The sequence below is a fragment of the Emydura macquarii genome, unplaced genomic scaffold (assembly GCF_026122565.2).
Source record: "Emydura macquarii macquarii isolate MOO-44397 ecotype Brisbane River unplaced genomic scaffold, CSIRO-AGI_Emac_v2 contig_431, whole genome shotgun sequence".
In the NCBI taxonomy this organism is placed as follows: domain Eukaryota; kingdom Metazoa; phylum Chordata; order Testudines; family Chelidae; genus Emydura; species Emydura macquarii.
In genome coordinates, this window is record NW_027130568.1 from 2767867 (window position 1) to 2786622 (window position 18756).

General features: G+C 39.6%; 1 long non-coding RNA gene across 3 annotated transcripts in view; it reads right to left on the reverse strand.

The window, feature by feature from the left end:
• LOC137146236 (uncharacterized) overlaps nt 1–18756 on the reverse strand; it is a 63485-nt gene that overhangs the window by 17412 nt on the left and 27317 nt on the right. For 2 of the 3 annotated variants that reach the window (XR_010917858.1, XR_010917856.1), the window contains exon 3: nt 9301–9393. This is a non-coding gene — a long non-coding RNA (uncharacterized lncRNA). Of the gene's footprint in view, nt 1–9300; nt 9394–16428; nt 16519–18756 lie in introns of all 3 variants that reach the window. The other variant, XR_010917857.1, reaches the window with a different exon arrangement.

Sequence of the window (18756 nt, forward strand, 5' to 3'; positions counted from 1 at the left end):
ACAGAAATACAAACAGTAATGAATTAAAATAATCTCATACATCTCATATATAAAACATATACTCAAGCATCAAAACTATTGATTTGTTTTGGGGAGGGGCATGAGGGGGAGAAGCTATTCAGATATTCACAAAACCAAAGTAGTACTTAGTATAGGACTACAGAAATCAATGGAGTTTTTCCAGGGCCAAATTTGATGTGGTCCTATAATTTCCTCAAACACTAGTTTATGAAATCCACAACCAAAAATCTAACCAATGTTCTTGCAGAAGAGAGTTTTGACAGTAGATAACAAGGCTCCAGCAGGAAACTAACACACTATTTCATTGTAGCTAGTGTGGAAATGAGTGTATACAGTCACTTGAATACACAATACCAACATACAAAGGCAAAAACCAGCATATGGAAATTAGAGTTTACAATGGACAGGATCAGCAAGCTGTGACTTTTCTATTGATTCATGTAAAGCTTTTTATGGTTAATAAATGAAAAATGACAGATACAAAGATGATTATTATGTAAATAATGTATTACAATTACTTCAAATATAATTACATTTACATTAAGCGCTCCCAAACATAACTGAACCAAATATTGAAGTCTGTACACAACGAAGATTTCATTGATTTTTAATGACAATAGGGCCTGTACAGCTAAGATCAGATGTAGGTCCTTAGTATTTTCTATTTGCCTTAGTATTTGTCATTGATTTCTCTCCGAGTACTGATTATAAAGCCTTATTAGCTGGCTTACAAAAGGCCAAATCAAGCCCAGAAAGGGCCTCAAAACCCTGAATAAAGTGCAACCTGTATAGTTCTGCTGTGAAGGAAACAGGAAATCCATTAAGAGGATTTATATTTCCTGTGTGCCTGAGAGCACAGCACACTAAGCTCTCTGCGCATAAAACAGGTAGATTTGAGGGCTAGGAAGGTGCATGCATTTATATTCAGTGAAAGCAGATTTTATACTTTAATTTACAAACTAATTACTTTAAAAAAGTCCTATTCAGATCAGGCTTTGGAAACATATGCGTGCTCACACACACACATGCGCATACACACACACCACAACAAAGGTGGAATGCCAACAGCAGAAACTGATCACATTATGTCATAAATCAAATCCCAAAGGCGAGGTTGATCATTTCTTTTCCCTATGTCTGCTTCCAGCAATTAGCACTGATTGTTGGAGGCCCAGTACAATTTCAGTTGCTTGACCGCTGTCCTACAGGCCTAGCATAGCTTCAATTGCTTGTTTGGCTATTCTGACCCCTGTAGCATGACATCTTCCAGTTGGCAGAGACTGAATAACCTTATAGATGTCTCAGTTTCTGCATAGCACGGCACATAAGACAAAATACAGATACTGTATGCTTGCAGTTGCACATAGCTAACGGTGATGGGAACAAGAAACTATCCTTGAACGTCTGGGGGTGCACTGTTTTATTGCCAAAGGGCATACTTTTACTCCGCCCCTCCTATCACCAGATGTTGTTTTGACAACTCCAATTATCATGGTAAGAATGAAATGTAGTTAAGGGTGGAAACACAATGTAGGTAATTAGCATATATGATAATGAGAAAGATAATTAGGTGAAGGTTGTTTATGGAAGGGTATAAGTAGTCACCACTTAGACAAAGGGGGGCGCTCCATCAACACCTGACTCCATGGGAGGTGCTGCCGGTTGGACCAGAGGATCCACTGACTCCCTGGTGGGGCCCCTGAAGAAAGCCATTCCTGTATACAGCCTTCTGAGTAACTGCTTAGCTCTCCAGGCTTAGTGAGTATGATATATTGTAGTTAATTTTAGGCTTTGTATCTAACTAGTATATCTACAGAAAACCTTGCACATTAAACCTTATTGATCTGCAAATCAGGCGTACCGTGTCTCACTGGTATCCACACTGATCACTAAGTGTCCAGAATCAACACTGATCAGAGAGGGTGGGTCTGCTCTTAGGTCCTGATCCAATTCCCACTGAAGCCAATAAGAAAGGCTTGCTTGCATGTTGATCTCTAGATCCCAGTCCTGCAGTTGACAGTCACTGAGACTGTACCTAGCAGAGGGTGTAGGACCAAAGCCTAAATAATATTTTATATTTATTCTGACAATTTTCTAGCCTATGCCTTGCATAATCTGGGAATTGATGCCAAATTGATTTTTGTCCTGGGAAGTGGGTTGCTCTACGGCTTTTCAGCCTGTGTGTCTGTTCACTTGTTTTTGAGCTGTCTGTATCTGGGTGGGTTTTATTTTAATGCATTTTACTGATGTTTGTAGTAAAGTAGGTGCTATATACATGTACTAAACAAAAAAGAGGTAATATATATTTATTCTATGGTGTTATTTTAGCACACATGTAAGGACTACTTTTAAATCCTATGGTGCCTGATCCTCAGGTCCAGAGCCACACCAATTTATAGCTGCAAAATATTTAGCCATTTTTTTTTATTTTGACTTCATCTTATTTTGAAATCACAATCATCAGTGTATGCAGATTTGATTTCAATCACGTTCATTTTCTTAGGCAAGAAAGTGTAGCCATCCTCTTCTGACATGTTTCCATCTGACTGTGCAGTTCTGCAAAGGATTTGCAGAGGCAGGTAGCCAATAATGTCATAAGTGAAAACTAAGAACAGGATGCACTTCTAAAGCCACTGCATGAAGAAACGTGCTTGGCAGGCTGCTGAAACAAAAAAAATGTCGTCTCTATAACTTGCAGCTAGTGCCATTGAATACCACACTTGGTTAATCACAATGCTGTACTTTTGTATTCTGGCTTTAGTAGACTCTCAAGAAAAGGTTATCATACTCTAATGCTTAATCTTTACAGTGTTTTATAGTAATACGATGTGTGTGAATAAACGTGTTACAGTGGTGATACAGATGTCTCTTAAGCCTACAATAGGAAAGAAATGTGGAGGTAAGGCTGACTTACCACCTTCAGTTCAAGTTATTGTATCTAGTGACACCTAGAAAAAACACAGTTTTCCAGCAAGTGTTTCAGGCCCTGATACAGCAAAGCAGTTAAGCTGGAGCTTAAATTTAAGTCCCAGTGTGATTATTCACATGCTTAAAGGTAACCACCTCTTTGTGTAATCTGCTGGATGAAGTCCTCAAAATATTTTAATATAAATTTCCTTGGCTTTGCACAGAGTAAGATAGAATCCACTGGAAACCCAACCGTCCATCTTTCTTCTTTGCGTGTGCTTGCGTCTGCATGTATGTAAATTTCTAGAATTGGTCAAAAAGTTCAAATTCTGAAAAATTTATGGAAAAAGGGACAGCATTTTCATGTAAATTTATGAAAAGTTATCCCATTTTTGACCAGTTATAATAAGTGTCTTTGAAACACCCAATTAAAAAGGAGAAAACACAATAAAATATTAACTCCTTTCTAGTGTTCTAAGTGTCAGAGTTGAGGCACCCATAGGGTGCACCTCCGCTAGCAAAACTGGGGCCATAATTCTCTACTGATGGCAGCTGTAGTGTAAATAAGATAAGTCCAAGTGGAATGGATGAGACAGTGATAAAAATACCTATCTGTGTTCTGTTACATTATAATTTCTACCATTGTGTCCCTTTGTGGAGCTACACCATTGGTAAATGACCATCAATTAACCTCCACGTAGTGTAATGAAGGTCTTAGACCATGTGCTAAAATGAGTTAAAGCCTACTTGGTGACTCCTTATTATGCAGATTATGGACACAACAGACTATTTTGGATGGCCACAATGTTTCCATTGACTGTACTGTGTCAAGGGCACTTGGGCACACAGATTCATGGATTGGATTGTAAAAAAATACTTTCAGATCCATGTATCTGTTGGGTCAGGGCCCTCTTAGAATCCTTTAATTTTCAGATCACTGAAACAGTAGGTTACAAAAGCTCCAAAGGCCCTTTTAAGACCTACTGAGTCAAGAAAAGTGCTGCTGTATAGCAAACAAATTAAGAAAAGGATTTTTAGAAAATTTAGCAGTAACCACTTTTCTGATTAACTGCCCCTCACCAAACACCTTAGTAGCAGGTATGACAGGCTGGGGGGACTGTTAGGGTTTCTAAACTTGACTGAAGGTCAGGTCTCAATTACCGGACAGAGTGCACAACTGCGTTTATTTTGTATGATTATTTTATTCATTAGCTTTTACCGTGGCAAATGGCAAATTTGGCTTGGGTTTTGTCTTTATGATCAGTGCCTCATCGCTATAGTCACAAGTGTGATATAAACTAACACACTGAATCAGTTTGAATTAACTTTTTTCATAATACCCAGAGGCATTCCACATGAGATATTTGACTATATAATATCGGAAACCATCTTCCAAGGTTAAAATGTGTTTAAGAAAAAATTAAATTGTTAACAGGATGGGTAACCACACACACACAGAACTTTAAAGCACCATTTGCCAAGGTGATTTTGCACACTAATGATTTCAAAGCAGTTGCACACATTTTTGTTGAAAGTTTTTAAACAAAATCTTTCCATAGACTGGAGGCTGGGTATAACAGCTTTCACTCTGAAGTGCATTTCTAGTGTGACGCTATAACATCTTTTTTTAAATGCCCACAGTTAGACAGACTGGATTTATGTGATAGTTATCTGAAGCCATGAAAATGGTGCAGATAAAAAGAAACACAATCTCCATTCCTGCTTTGGGTCCACTTTTTATACATAGACTCATTTTTGTTTTTTTTCATTCACCAAGGAGTATAACATTTAGAGACAATGGAAGGTGAACATTTGGACCTGAGCCCCTACTTTAAGGTCTATGTCAGTTCAGATAAGCAACTCCTTGATTCTTTGAATCCTTCTCAGGACCTCTGAACCTTCTCTATTTAGCTGTATTTCCTTGTCCCATAATAGGTTATCTAGCTCTAATTTGCAGTCCCTGCCATGCTCATATGGCCACCATCTTTAAACCTCCTGACCGGAATCCTTTATGTGCCATTGACTGTAGAAGCTCCAGAGAACCCAAGTTTTTAATGCAATAATTAGCCAGGCTTATCAGAGAGAGACTAGAGATTTGAGATCTGGAAATAAGAATATTGTGTGGAGAAGAAAGGACCTGCTGGGAATAGCAGTGACGGAATCTTAGATTTTCATAATATGTAAGCAAACCATTTCACCATTCCTGAAGTTTTTTTTCTCTCTTGTTTCAACCTAAAGAATTCTCAAATATCAACAAAAATTCACTGTTTCAGTCAACCTGAATCTGCATTTTCAGCAAAAAATTCAGACAAAGTATTTCACCCACCTCTAATGATAATGCAGTTCTCTCTGTACATAAATTGGTCTTCAAAGATAGATGTATGAAAATGGCAGCTTCCAGCATGTTAGCTCATCACTAGCAACAGAAGCACCAAAAGTACTAAGAGAAAACAATACTTTGCATTTGACAGCTGCATTGCAATATCCCAAAAAACCTCATCTGCCTACCTCAAATCCTTATCAAATTTTCACTAAAGTGTGGGTGGGGCTGTAAATATTTTGCAGGGATTTTCTTGTTTTACAAAATACTCTAAGCAGCTAGCTCAATTTATAGAAAGTCAGATGCATAATATTTACAGTAGAAACCAAAATATATTTTTAAATCATAGGAGTTCAAAAGAGTTTCTGCCCCCAACTGATTTACAGCTAAACTAATTTCCCAGACTTTGTTTTTTTCTTGGTTGGAACACAGTATCTAATTTTCAGCCTAGAACATTTTTTTAAATAGCCACCTAATAAACCCCTGAAAAGAACAGTTTATAGCAGAAATGCTGACAGGCTCCCACGCACCATAAGAAGAGAGTGAACTCAATTACACTAATAACTCAGCATCACAATTGTATTAATACACTTAAAGGGCTCAGATGAACCAGGCTGGAGTTTCCAGCAGATTCCTTTTCATATCAGAATCTGCAGCTGTTCTCTTAGGAAGTGTAGTAATTCACCTTGGTGACTAGATAAAATGTCCATGCAATTTCACAGGGTGACATAAAAACGCTCTTTTAAAAAAATCAATAGAGAAAAAGTATTATGCTGCCATTATAAATATTCTTGGTAACTCATGAAATATTATTTTCATAAAAAGGAGCAGAGAAGGACAGTCCTATATATACATATATATTTAACACTGCATAGTAATTTTTTCAGAAGTTACAACAGTATAGAAGGCATTTTTTTTTTTTTTTAAATTGAGCAATATAGAAGTTAGGTATATGAAATTCGATTGAGTAGCACCAAAATAAGTATATTCAAAGAGTTAGTATATGCACATTAAAAGTATTAGTATATAAATGAATCTTTGCATTGAGATTTCTCCTACACAATAACAAAGTGAAGAGTCTTATATAGCAGGCTATTATGGAAAGACTAAGATACTATCTCAACAGTAGTAATGTGTAGACTTCCTGACAGTGCATGGAGATGTGTGGAAGAAAACCATCAGGATTCCCCTCCAACAGGCTCTTATTGATTCGGGAGCAGCGGATAATTTCATGGATGCAGCTATAGCTGGGGCCCTACAGATTTCCCTGCTATACAAGGCCATGTCTGAGATGATTGAAACTAGCAATGGTTCTCTGCTGTCTTTAGTTGTGGAGGACCCCAGTTGCGGAGGACCCCATCCCTCTGGAGGAGTTATTCAAGGCCACACTGAGAAATACTACAATTTGGCATGATCCATTCTCTGGATTTTCCTCTGATCCTTGGCATCTCTTGCCTGACCCTTCCTGACCCCCCTGGTTCACTGGCAAGAGTAGAAGATCACTTTGTCAAAATTCTGCTAACAATGTGGCCAGAAATTAGCAAACTCAGATCAAAGAAGGCTCAAGTAGGTATAATTGCCCACACTGAAACACTCTGGGGGAACTCCATCCGCACCCCCAAGTAGTTCTTCTTTGAGAAGAACACAGAAAGCCTCCCTGCACATTGGGACTACAACTGCCCCATAGAACTTCAGCCAGAAGCAAATATAGCATTTGGGCAGCTATACACAATGTCAAAGCCTGAACTGGCAACATTGGAAGAATATATCCAAGAAAACCTGGCCCAAAGGCTCATCCACAAGTCAACTTCACCAGCAATGCCCCAGGCCTTTTTGTAAAAAAGGATAGATGGCAGCCTCCACCGCTGTGTTGATTTCTGAGCCCTAAATCAGATAATCCTGAACCATTACTTGTTACCCCGATCCTTGAGCTGCTGGACTGAGCGGGGGTCACCTACATATTCACTAAATTGGATCTCCAAGGAGTTTACAATCTCATCTGTATTTGAGAGGGGGATGAATGGAAGATCGCCTTTCAGACACACTCTGGCCATGCTGATTGGTTATGCTGTTCAGACTGACTAATGCCCCAGCGATATTCCGCCACTTCATTAACAATGTTATATGAGACTGACTGGACCAGTTCAAGGTGGTACTTAGGGGATATATTGATCTTCTCAAATGATCTGCACAGTCCTGGAGTGACAACAACAAAATGGTCTTTATGCTAAGCTTCAGAAGTGCTCATTCGATCAGACTTCAACTTAGTTCCTGGGTTTTATCCTCTTCCTGGTGGGACACAGCATTATCTACGGCTAGAGCACAGAACTAGGGGTCCAGAGACAAGGGTTCTACTCCCAGCTCTGCCATTTGCTGGCTGGGTGATCTTGAATTTTTCCTTTGCGTGCCTGTTTCCCCTCACATTCAAATTGGTCTATTTAGATTGTAAACTCTATGAGGCGGGAACAGTCGTATCTGTGTGTGCAGCACTGAGTACAATGAGACCAAGATTTCAGTTACAGCCTGTAGGTGCTAACATAATACAACCACCAACAAAAATCTTTGCTTCAAGAGGCACGTGCAACAGCATGGACAGTCCATGCTTGCAGCTTCTGAGCTACTATCCTGTAGTGTCATGATAGCATCAGTTGGAGTTGTTAGCTACGGCAACACTGAGGATATTGTCCCTTCCACTTAACAAAATATCAACTGGAATTGTGCTTATGAAAGAATCAGGAGTCCCAGAGAATGAAGTCCTCTATGACACACTTGAGCAACACTGGATTTTTTTCCAGAGACCACAAATACACAAATAGCTAACTATACTCTCCCACTAACTATAACAAGCCCATGATGTAGTACCATTACAAGCTGCAGACTGGACCACCACCACCTGTAGCGCAATTACTGCTAGTAAAGTCCTGCTTTTACTGTATGTAGCATTGTTAATAGTGACAGAATTCAGCCCAGGCACTAATGTACCAACTAATGGATTTATATTTTCATCACACTAAAAGTCACTGAATCACAAAATTAAATATGCTAAATTCAGTTAAGTGGCACTGAGTGTTTTATATTCCAGCTGCTTTGAGTTCTTAATTTCAAGAACTCAGACTACACAGTGAGGCTTTTGAACTATAGGAGTATAGTTTATTCAGCTGTGTTCGATAGCTCATTTACAAAAGTTATTATTCTTTTCACTAGAAGAGGTGAATCAGAGAGTGGGAAGGGCTTGTTTTATTCCTTCTTTGAACAAAGAAATCGCTAAAAAAGAGGCTTCTATGGAAATTTCCAGAATAATTAAGGAGCTAAGTAGCTTTAAACACTTTGAGAAATACATATTCAATGTTTCACATGTTTTTCTGAAATAACCTTTTGCTTAAAACTTTTCAAAATTAAAAGCACTCAAATATAGCATTCTTACAGCAAAGGTGGATGTAGAGATGGACAAAGGAGAGAGAAGATAAATGATCCTCAGTGAGTTTGGGGGAGAAGGGAGAGAGTGAGAGAGAGAGAGAATCTCTCTAACGGTGAATAGCAAATGCAGTAATTGCATTTGAGTTCAAAAACATTTCCCCATATTCTTTTGGGGTCATATTTGTCCATTACATGGATTAATCTCTTGTGGAGTATTTTTGCCAATCTTCCATCACAGGAAGCTGTCCCAACAATTGAAGTGGAAAGGAGAGATCGGCCTTCAGAATCAATGGATTCCCTCAAATTCTAAGCAGATCTTTGGAGAGCTACATAACCAAATGATCTTGACTTCACTGGAGCTGCACCACTTTACCTCAAATGGAGCTCTGACCACTATCTACAAATGCTGCTATGCTCATTCAAAATATTTTCAGCAGAAAAGTAGTGGTTATACTGTATTCACTATCAGGATTACATACATTATGCAGTCATCACAGCTTATTAGCAGCTATCGATCCATATATTAAACAGTAGGAGCACAGTTCTATATTCTCTTTCTTGGGTGTAACTCCTATTGACATCCAGATAACGGAGAGCAGATTTTTTTTTTAAAAGGAAAAAAAATGAAGATTTACCTTCAGAGGTGAAGGTTTGCCAGCCCCATAAATTCATAGCCTGAACATGTACACCAGAAGCATGGACATTGCCATCATTGATCTTGATTGTTGCTAGGAAACAAGGTGAAATAGTAAGCTAAAATTATGATTTGTTTTCCGTCAAAGAATATAAAATAACTATTCAAAATGTCTTGACAATCTGTAAAGTCACAGCCCATCCTAGTAACCACCACCACAGAATGATTGTATATGCTATTGTGAAATATTCATCACAAATACTTGCGGAAGGGGGTATAATTTAAGGGGCCACTTTGCATAGGCACAAAAATAAATTCATGGTTCTGAACAACTTGATCTAACTTTCAGACAGTAAAAATTACCATATAGCATCATAGACAGAGCTGTTGAATAATCTGCAGTAAAATTATTCATTCAATGATTTTTCACTTTCCATTAATAAATTCTCCACTGACAGTTTATTTGTTCCTTTTTATTCATTATTTGTAAGATTCTACAAATAATTCTTAGTTCTTCGATTGTACACAAGCACTTTTGTGATTAGTTTTAATTTGAAAGATACTTAGAAACACCACATTTCTGTTCACCAGGCCCCTCTCAATTTTTTGGGTCTGTGTGTGAAAATTCGTGTATATTCTTTCCATTAATATACTTCAGTAATCATTTAAAATTCACTATTTCTGAGTATATTCCTGCTGATTAAAGAATGTGCTGGAATACTAATGAAAAACTAACAGAGGGAACATAGTCAAAATACATTAGTTTGAAAAGTCAAAAAGAATAGTTGCAGGAATTTTTGTGTTTTAAATAAAGTATACATTCATTTTGAGCCAAAAACCTCCATTCAGATCCTAGAGAGGCAATGATGGTTCTGAAAGTGGACAGGTAAAATGACATCTTAATATTTTATATTTGTTCTCCCCCCAGTGCATACCTTATAAAATTGGCTCAGCTTACAAGTCGAGACAGTGTTTTTCTAAACAGTAAACACTCCAGGATCTGGTTTCTGAAAAGTCAAGCAGTGTCCTTTCTGCTTCATGCAACAGCACTAACGATAAAGATTCTGGAATCAGAACTTACCGGAAAATTTTGCTGATGCTGATTTCAATTGTAAGGACAGTGACATCTCTTAACAGCTGTTATCTTTTTAGGAAAGATGATTTCTAATGCTTTACACAAAGAGGTGTTTTTTTTTAAGTCATTCCCCATTTTTCCCCCTCATTAGAAGTCAGGAGTCTGTCTCTTGTCCTTACCATATAATAGCAAATTGTGTATCACTGCTCTAAAATCAAGACAGAAAGCTATATGATATTGTCGTCTCAAGAGAAGCAAGATAGGTGAGGTAAAATATTTTATTGGACTGACTTCTGTTGGTAGTGTGAAGCTATTGAGCTTTACAGAGCTCTTCTTCAGGTCTCAAGGGAGACAGTGTGAATTAGTCTGTCAAGATTCCATATGCAGGCTTTCATAAAACCTGACTTTTCAGAGATGCACAGACTGGTGGTACAAATTATTCAGGCAGAGTGGAGAATAGAGTGGACTGTGTACCACAAAGGACAGAGATGGAGGGAAGGAGAAAAGCAGTTTAATCCTTTACATCGTATCCATTTTAGTTATCCCTGTTCAATGCATCAGATGAATATGGGTTTCTTTGTGCTGGCTAACATTAGTGGAAATATGAAGTGCAACTACACTGAACTCATTCACGTTACATCTGTGTAAGAGGGATGCAAGTCCAGAATCTGATCAACAATTCCTTTGAAATGAGCATGTGTGTAATTAAATATTTCAAATTGTGAGAGGCTCTGTATGTTCTGATAGCATTTAGGATCCTTAAGGAAAATGCTTCCTGCCATGGACATCATTCAGAACCTACACTTGTAGGTGGGTAGTTTAGCAATTCAAAAAGTTAAACCACTGAAATTGGACTAGAATGGATTTTTTTCCTCTCTCCAGCATTCACACGCAATATGCTTAAGAGCCCAACTGCACTACCGGAAGGTTCATGTGCTAGCATAGTTCTCTGCTGTCGCCAAGACTAAGGATTAATTTATTTTTAAAACATTTATAGAACTGAGTTCCCATTCATATAAGGTGTGATGGCAGTGCCCCAGCAAAGAGGGGGTCTTCGGTGTCTCCCCACCAAATGGTGCCCAGGAAAAGAGGGTCTTCATCTCCCCCCCCCCCATTTGTTAAACTTTTGAATACCTTATTTTTTATTGCATTTGTAGCCCATTTCATGACTTCGATGCATGATTTGCATACATTATTCATGGAATACCTGAAACGTTTTACTTAAACCTATTTTCCTTTTTGTTGCTAACAACAAAAACAGCAACCCAAATCTGGTGCCTGCCAAGCCCAGCACTCCAGACAGTTGCCTGGGTTGCCTGCCCCTAAAATCCAGCCCTATGGGGGAAAGGCTATAAGCACAGATTTCCTGAACTGTGACTAGTCACTGTTCTTCCTGGAATAGCGGTTGTCCCAAAGAACCAACTGTCTCCTGTCAATAATTCTGCAACATCTTTTACAGAAACCCATGACTAAGATAATGTGCTAAACAGGTTGTTAGGATTAGTAGTATATAGTTGAGGTTTATATAAGTATTTAGGCCAGTGTAGCTGCTTGAGATGGTATTCTGGGCCTACTTTGGGGGCCTGCTTGCCCACCTGAAAGCTAAAGTCTTCAAGATACATATGTAAGCAAAAAACAGAGACAGTGTGCTACTCTTGCCTACCCGCAACCAGATGGGTTTTCTTTATTACTCAGAGAAAAAGATAAGGGATGTAGTTAAAATGTGTTGAGGTGTAGTGGGAGTTTGATAGATGAATGCACTAATAAAGGAAAGTTCTGACTCCTCTTGAAGACAGATGCCAGAGCAAGGTCGAGTAACTGCTTGGGAGCAGAAGGGGAGTAAAGAGAAGTGTGAAAAAGAAATACTAAAGAGCCATAAAGTGACCATGGAAAAAAATGTAACATTGCTCCCTACCCCTCCCATGGGGTACAAAAGAGATGTATCAAAGCTCCCAGACCCTCCAAAACAGAGGGTTTTCCATAAATTGGAAGGGGTGGTACGAGGAGAGGGGATACTACAGGTATAATTAAGCCTACTAAGAAGAAGAAGAGGGAGAAGGGAGCTCTATCGGCATATGGAACTATGGTTAATGGAAGAGAGAACTCTATGGGCATATAGAGCTATGGTTAGGGGGGAAGAAAACTCTATCAGTGTATAGAGATACCATCATGGAAAAGGAAGCCTGACTCTTGTTTAGCTCCAATAAATTCATCGCATTGCTTGCAATTTGGACTCTGGAATGCTGCTTCCTGTCTGTGAATATGTCTGGAATGGGGCAGGGGAGCCCTAACACAAGTCACATGTGAAAAGCCACCCCTATGAATCCCCCTCAGGGGGCTCTAATGTGCACTAGGGATCCAGATCAGCCCCAGAATCCAGTATCCCTACATGGCATTCTCATAAACAAATGGGTTCTAGATTAAATTACTATTAGGAGGGTCTAAAACTGGTTGAAGAAACAAACTATTCAAAGAGTAGTTATCAAAAGTTCATTATTAAAGTGGGAGGACATATCCAGCAAGGTCCTGCAAAGGTCTGTCCCTATTCAACATTTTCATTAATGATACCATGGGGTGGTATGGATGACACCATGCTGGGAGGAACTGCAAGCACTTTGGAGGCCAGGATTAGCATTCAACATGATTTTGATAGATTGGAGAATTGGTCTGAAATCAACAAGATGAAAGTTCAATAAAAACAAGGGTAGAGAATTATACTTAGAAGTTAAAACAAAAAAACCCCAAACAACTACAAAATGGGAAATAACTTGCTAGACAGTAGACAAACAAAGTGGATGAGGTAATATCTTTTATTGGACCAACTTCTATTGATGAAAGAGACAAGCTTTTGAGTTTACCAAAAACTCTTTGTCATTGGAAAAAGAGCTCAGGGTAAGCTCGAAAGCTTGTCTCCCTCACCAATGGAAGTTGGTCCAATAAGAGATATCACCTCACCCACCTTGTCTCTCTAATAACCTGGGACTAACACGGACAACAACACTGGCTAGGCAGTAGTACTCCAGAAAAAGATCTGGGGCTTACGGGGGCTCACAAATTGAATTTGAAGCCTACAATGCGATTCAGTTGTGAAAAAGGCTAATATTCTGGTGTGTATTGACAGAAGTGTCATATTTAAGACATGGAAGGTAACTGTTTTGCCCCAATTGGCACTAGTGAGGTCTCAGCTGGAGTACTGTGTCCAGTTCTGGGCACCATACTTTGAGAGAGATGTGAGCAAATAAAAGAGTTCAGAGGAGATTAACAAAAATGCTAAAAGGTTTAGAAACCTGATATATGAGGAAAGGCTAAGAAAACTGGGCATGCTTAGTTCTGAGAAAAGAATTCTGCAGGGGGACCTGGTAACAATCTACAAATATGTTCAATGCTGTTATAAAAAGGACAGTGATCAGTTACTCCCCAGGACTACTGAAGGAAAACCAGAAAGTATTGGGATTCATCTGCAGCAAGGGAGATTTAAGTTACATATTAGAAAATAAAACTTTCATCATAAGAATAGTTAAGTTCTGGAATAGGCTTCCAGGGGAAGTTGTAGAATCCCTGTGACTGGAGGTTTCTAAGAACAGGTGTTAGACAAACACCTGTCAGGGATGATCTAGCTATACTTGATTCTGCCTCAGCAGGGGACAACATGACCTCTTGAAGTCCCTTTCTGACCTACATTGCTATGATTATATGTGGAATAGTCACATTCCAACAGGCAATATAATCAGTGTTGCAAGTGGTGTTACAGGCATTAAGCACTTATACTGTCCTCAATCTATTGCAATGCTTGTCCTGAAGGTTGTAAGATTGTGTTGGATGCTGGTCTCTGTGGAGTTGACTGTCAGAGGTGCTGAGCACACTCAACTCCCAGTGATTGCAATGGGAGCTATTGCTGCTCAATAACTATGAAAATTTTAGAGTGAAGAAGACCTCATGTGTTTAACTTAAAGACCATGGTAACTAGTTCTTACAATATAAAAAAGTATCTGTCCAGATATACTCTCTTTGGCATGAGTTACAGCAAATACTATGTCTCCCACTTGGCTTTTTCCAGGACAAGACTGATTGCTGGAATCACAACTTGATTCTGCATTAGTGCTATTGATCTCAACGTCAACAACAACAGCACCCTCTCCCCCTGCACTATATTAGGCAGTTTCTCCCCTACAAGCTCTACATGCAATCGCAGATGCAACCATATGCAGCATTTTCTGTTGCTCTTTTTCCAGTAATTGTACGAGTGACATATTCTATAATCCTACTCTATGTAGTACCAGATGGTGCCAGCACCTTCTTAAGCAGCAAGGACTTGTTATTTCTTCTCTGTCAGTCACATTACTGCATTTTGATTTTTGCTGGCCTGCTGAGGCCATGGTCTTTCACATTGTGGTTACCATTCCTACCAACCCTATTGCTTTCTAACCCATCGCTACTAGAAATAATTTTAACAGTTTGGGCCATGTGATTGCTATAGTTAGCAAAAAACAATGAACCACCACTACCAGCACCCATCAAGCACCATTTTGGCAAGATTATCTCAATAGATCAGAGAAGAGAGACTGTCACAGGCAACGCAGCACAAAGATTAGGCACCCTTAAGATCTACAGAACAAATATATCTATTGCCAGCAATGTGTTAACAACTAGTACAGCAAAACAAGAAGTGTCAAAAGATTTGCATTCACTTTGTTTAAGGAAGGTATAGAGGGACACCAATCACACTGACTTCTCCTTCCACCCCCATAAGCAGTGATGACACTAAAATAAGTACCAGACAACAGATGCATTGAGCATTGCTGCTCTATTCAGATTGCATCCACCATGATGGAAGAGAAGGTAGCAAACCAAAGGTAATATTTGTCTAAGGGGGAGCCAGAGACACAGTCCCACTGAGTCACCCACTCACAGGAAATGTGACAATTAGCCAGATAATTTCACTGATATAGCACATTTCTCAGCTCAGAGCAGATATGTAAATTATGCCTAACAACAACGAGAATGAAAAAAATGGAGCTTTCAAAGAATGTGTGTAGCTCCTAGGGAAATGATAGAATTCTTTCCTTTAGAACTTGGGATATGTCTGGAAATCATTCAAAACTGGAGACCTTGTGTTTGAAATAACGATCAGAGCAGACTTAAGAGATAAGTATTGGGCTAGCTGAATTTTTTCCATGAACATTTTTTGAAGAATAATTGAGTTTTTGATTAATTATATTTAATTATAATTTGATTAATTATATTTTTAATTGATTTACTTGAAAAGTTTAGATATTTTTCCATTAGAAAACCAGAAACCAACATATTTTTTTCCAGTTTTTGAACAATATTTTATAGTTTTCAGCATTTTTTGGCACAAAGTCATTTTTCCACATGAAAAATAATCTTTTCCCAACCAGCTTTAATAAGTATATTTTTTACACACTCACACACACACTCTCTCTCTCTCTCTCTCTCTCCCTCCCTCTCTCTCTCGACATTCCCTATCCAAAAATAGGCCAGTGCAAACAACGTAGAGAAGTTCAAGAGAGAACTTATTTTGTGGTGAGAGGAAGATGGACGGACAGAGGATGAAATGACAATGGCAAAGCTGGAAAATGTGACAGGGATACCTACTGTGCCATCTGGATCACCACAAACAGGCTGGGTGCTTTGCAGGTTTATAAACACCAGTGTGTTATTTATTAGGTCCTCTCCACCAGTTCATCAATGCAGCAACCCAGAAGTGGACATAAACATTCCCCTGAGCCCATTCTCTAGGAAGGGAGAGGAAAAAGATCCTGAGATACTGTATCCCTTGCCAGACTCCTTCCCTTGAACTTCCTTCCTCTCTTAACTGTTCCCAGATGATGGGTTGATTGTCCTCAATAGCTTGTCAGCCCTCCTGCCCAATTAAGCCACTGAGCACCCATCACCCAATTGTATCCACTCCAGGAGAAATAGATAGTACTTTAGTGACCAGAGTGCTGGGTCAAGTCTAGGCTTCTAGCGCTGTCGCAAACATCTCCCCCTTCTCAGAGGGCAGAGCTCTTTTTTCCTAACTTATGTTCTTACCTTCTTATAGGAGGCATTATTCCCCCCTTTCACAGGCGTTTCCCAAAATGATCCTCAAGGATCTCTCAATCAGATTCCTCCATCCTCCACCTGCAAAAGCCACATTCCATGGATGAGGGATGCACCAACTACTCTTTCCTCACACCTGGTGGCAGTCTCCAGGGTCTAACTTTGATAGCCTTATCACCATTATCTTGTAGTACGGCACAATTTAGTGTCCCAACCTCCACTTTATCCAGTGCCTTCTGTTCTCCCGTCCCTACGAACATCTCCTGAGCTTTGTGTCCTGCTGTTCTTGTCTCAAGTACTTCTAAGATATCCCACTTTCCTCTAATAAACTCAAAACTGTCCTTCTCATCCAATTCCTGTTCTACTTTTTTCCTCCATCTCACCCTCCCACTGGCTTGTTTCCTGTTGTCTAGGGGTCACTGGCTTATCCATAATCTTATCTTTTTCTACCCTCTGATGATTTTGTCCCTTGATGCCATCGACCCTAGACACCCATTTCATTCCCCGATGGGAAGGGGCTATTACTATTACTACCAGCTGGGGTAACATATTAAATCACCTCAATCCACTTCCATTGGAACTCTCCCTGGAACTCCAAGTATTCTCACTATAGGCAGGGTCTCCATTCCTCATGGATACACTCTAGCTTGAGTCTTTCCCCTGGCAACACCCAAAAGGGCTTCAGCAGTTCCTTTCAAACCAATAAAGATGCTGCAGTGGTGTCCACCTGTATCTCCCTCCCCCATCTCCTCCTCAGCTTCACCAAGACAACTGGCATTTTTTCCTCTTTTGCAACACCCCTCCATGCAGAGTATTCCAGTTCTGCCACAAAACTTAATCAGTCCATATAGTGGCAGTGTCTTTTCCTACGGCCCACATTGATAGCACAAAGTTTCTCAGTCCATAGAAGAGGTTCCTCTTACTTCACCCCACTTATTCTCAGCTGGTTTCACCACCAGGGGATCTCTACCCTTTTTCCTTGGCTCTTGCCCTCTCAACAGGCATGTTTCCTTTCTCAGGAAAGCCACTTCTGATTAAACTCCACAAAGGGTTGCAGATTGACGCCTCCTCATCCACACCCATGTATTCTTGGGGAGGCTTTGTAAAAATTGCTACAAAATTATGGAGTCCATGATCTCTCCCACACCTTGACCATTGGGCCACAGACTGTAGGTAGCTATGCAAATGGCCTGTGTCGTACCCCTTCAGTCCATCTAGCAGCTTGGAACTTCTGCTTATACTTCTCTATGGATAGGCTTACTTGATCTAAAATGGCTGTCTTCACCATATCATAGTTGCTGGACTGCTTATTTCTCAGGGTCATATATTCTGCTTGAGCTTCCCTGATAAATAGGGAGCTAATCGGAGAGCCAAGTCTCTCACCCCAACCTGCTCCCATAATTATCTTTCAAATATTACCATTTCCAAAATGAATCCAGGTCATTGGCCATTCCCCATGGGATTCGCCATCTTCTGCGATAGTTGTTGCAACTCTAATTATTCCCTTATGAACTCTTACATGCTTTTGTGCTACTCTGCCTGCCATCCTAATAATGACTGCTGCTCCACGTGATGAGTCTGTTGAAATGACTACAGAGACTTTTGTATTCCTTTCTATTGTTCTAACAACCACTGCAAGAGATCTTCCATTGCCCTGGAGTGCCAAATCCTCTCACCAGCTCCCCCATCAGGATTCCCACCTGGATGAGCCCCCAAATGTTACAGGGCTCCTTTCTCCACTCCTTAGACCACTACAAACAGCACCAGTATGTTATTTATTAGATCTCCTCCACCAGTTCATCAGTACAGATGACTAAACTAAAGAACCTGAATCAGTTCCATGACTGATATCACTGAGTCAGTCCAGGTTCACATTTCAGAGGTCAGCTAAGTTGTCAGAGCTCAATTAATGAATCTGTTTGCCTTGAACAATTAAAAACAAAAGAAAAAAGGAGTTCATAAGCCAGCTGTGTGTGATTTATATCATCATTTCTTATGCTGGCCAAGCACACCATGAACAATATTTTATGAGCAAGTGTCAAATCACAAACTATATTGCAGACATCCTTGAGGGACTCAGTCTCAGGATGGCTGCACACATGCCCATTCTCCAACAATACACCTGCAAGAAGTACAAATTGGTGTGTATGATTTAGAATGAGAAATTGGTATATTAATAATATACTTGTGACAGCAAGAGGAAAAGCGGAGATCTGGGTAAAAAATGACACCAAAATTCATTTGGTGTGTTCAGATTTACTAGCATGAAAACAGCATCACTGCTCTGTCAGCAAACATGATGTTCTGCAAGGGTCTGTA